Source organism: Cynara cardunculus (assembly GCF_001531365.2).
Source record: "Cynara cardunculus var. scolymus isolate 2C chromosome LG 12, CcrdV1, whole genome shotgun sequence".
Lineage (NCBI taxonomy): Eukaryota > Viridiplantae > Streptophyta > Magnoliopsida > Asterales > Asteraceae > Cynara > Cynara cardunculus.
Genome location: NC_037539.1, coordinates 2,577,656 through 2,580,414, shown reverse-complemented (window position 1 = coordinate 2,580,414; position 2,759 = coordinate 2,577,656).

Below are 2,759 nucleotides of genomic sequence, written 5' to 3'. Positions count from 1 at the left end.
TATATATATATATGTATGTATATATATATATGTATGTGTATATATATATATATATGTATATATGTATGTATATATATATATGTATGTGTATATATATATATATGTATGTATGTATGTATATGATATAGAGATAGGGGGTTCAAACGAGAACAGTAACTAAATAAAAGAATACGGAAACGGTTAAATCACGTACAAAATCACATGTGATTTTACATTGACAACAAAAACGTGTGGGCAAGGTGGCCCACGACCTGAGTCGCGTGAATCACATGTGATTTTATACGCGATTTTAGTGTAAAATCACATGTGATTCGACCGTTTTCTTATTATCTCATTTAGCTATTGTTCTCCTATGAACCCCTCTCTCTCTCTCTCTCTCTCTCTCTATATATATATATATATATATACATTCATTTTTTTTGCTGAACTCCTTGCTTGCTTGTTATAGTTAAACCAATGTCTTGATTTCTTCTTCAACTTGTAACGAATATAGTAGAAAATATTTAATTTGTTCATATAAGTCGTATTTGTTATGCTTTCTTAAAATGTAAAAGATTTTTTCAAATTCGTTAACGTATGAACAAATAGATTGAACCCGGCCCAAACACATAAATGATGGGCTCCAAGTGTTCTTATATTTATAAAAATTATATTTATATATAATATTTCCATATTATTTTTTAATTTGCAAACGTTTTATAAAGAAAAATAATTATATCAAAAATTAAAATAATTTAAATTTACATTGTTACGTATAGTGCAAGAACAATACAAATCTAACGTTATTATAATATAATTTTCAACCCCCTGGATTTATATAGTGGTATTTTTCGGCTCCTTAATTATCATGATCATGTTTCATCGTTGATGGAGTCTATGTATAATATATGTGGTGGAGATATCTTATTCTGTAACTCCCCAAACTCCACCTTTGCATAGAATCATGTATTTCATATAACAAGAAATACAACTTTACATATTCGGTCCCAATATCCACATCCAGACAATCATATAATCTCTTTATTCATGACCCTACCAATTATTCTTGAAGAAATGAGGCGTTAATTTTGATAACAATAAAACACGTTTTTTACACTTCGTCTATACACAAATTTGTATGCCATGCTCGTTTTTTCTCATATTGTTGGTGATATCATTTTCTAAAAATCTAAATACAAAATCATCAATGTATAGCAAGCCTACTTTGACCCATAACATTTCGAGCCATGTTATAACATCAATGCTTATCCGTAGCGTATAACATGTCATTACATCATTGCGGCAAATACATAATTTTGTTATGACAAATTAACGGACAGATATTATTCGATATCTAACAAGTTGATTAATTAAAGTAACTTTTTAGTGTTGAAATTTATATATAAAAGTCTTACACAACGTAAATAAATAATTGTCATAACTGTATTAAAAAATAAGTACTTTTATACACTCATAAAATAAAAAGTTATTAAAGCAAAAGATTAGTAAAGTCAATTAGACGTGTTCAAAGGCTTTGGATCCTAATAAATATTAGTAATAAATTATACATAATATATCAATAAACAGATGATGAAAATTCCATCTTAAAATATAATTTCCCAACTTCGATCTAAAAATATCACAATCAACAATTTATTACTTAATGCGTGTATTGATAGCGAGACATGATTTAGACCCAATTAACACCTATCACCAATATGGTGCTTATAAACAGCTGATTATCACTGATCCAAAATATCAACCCCATGAATTTCCAAATCATCACTACTAGAAAAGTGAGTTTCATTGACGCATCTTTAACGATGATATGTTTTATCAATAAGCTATTGCGACGACATGTCGTCTCTATAAACCGTATGGGACGACAAATTTATTTCTAGCGACGACAAAAGTCATTGCTAAAACCCATGTTTCTTGTTGTGCACGTACTCTTCCTCCAAGCCAAGTGAGCAATCACCCCTACCAGACGGCCAACCACCATCCGCGCCAACGTTGTCACAGTCCACCAATGGCATTTTTGCTCAACCATGTCTTTTCCAACCAATGGTCCACTCGGCTTTGCTACAGTAGGTCTGATGTCTCCAACTTTGAGTCTACAAGTAATTGTATAAGTAAACCAGAACCTGTTAATTAACGAGACAATTTTATTAATGATATGTACCCTTTCGGGAACTATTGGTTGCTTAATGTGTTGGTACCCATGTCTTCCATTTGGAGGAATTGGTGACATTTTAGACAAAGGAATTACTTGTAAGTGTTGTTCTGTGATTGCATCGTGTTTCACAAAATGTTTTAACCTTTGAAGTAAAAAAGAAAAGTCAAAGTCAAAATTTGTATGATGAATTGTGTTCAACTTCATTAGTTTGTCGATTTTAAATACTTGAACATTGATTATACTATTAAAATATACGACATATTTTAAAGCTTTCAACATTTACAAGACTCTGTTGGATCTCAAATTTATATAAAGATCTTCAAAATCTCTATATTTTTTAACAACTTAGTTAGAACAAACAACTCGTCCCGCATGTATAGAAATATTAACTTTTAAACTAACAATAATTTTCACAACAGTTCTAAGTTGATTTAAAGGTTATTTGATCACTTGTTACTTGAATCTATGACATGTTACATAGATAAAATGTAACTCGAACCAATATTTTTTTTTCCAAAATAAATGTAAGGAAATTTATACCAAATTTAATTTGTTTTTATAGAAGGCAATAAATATTTATTTCAAACAAAATACTTATATTCGT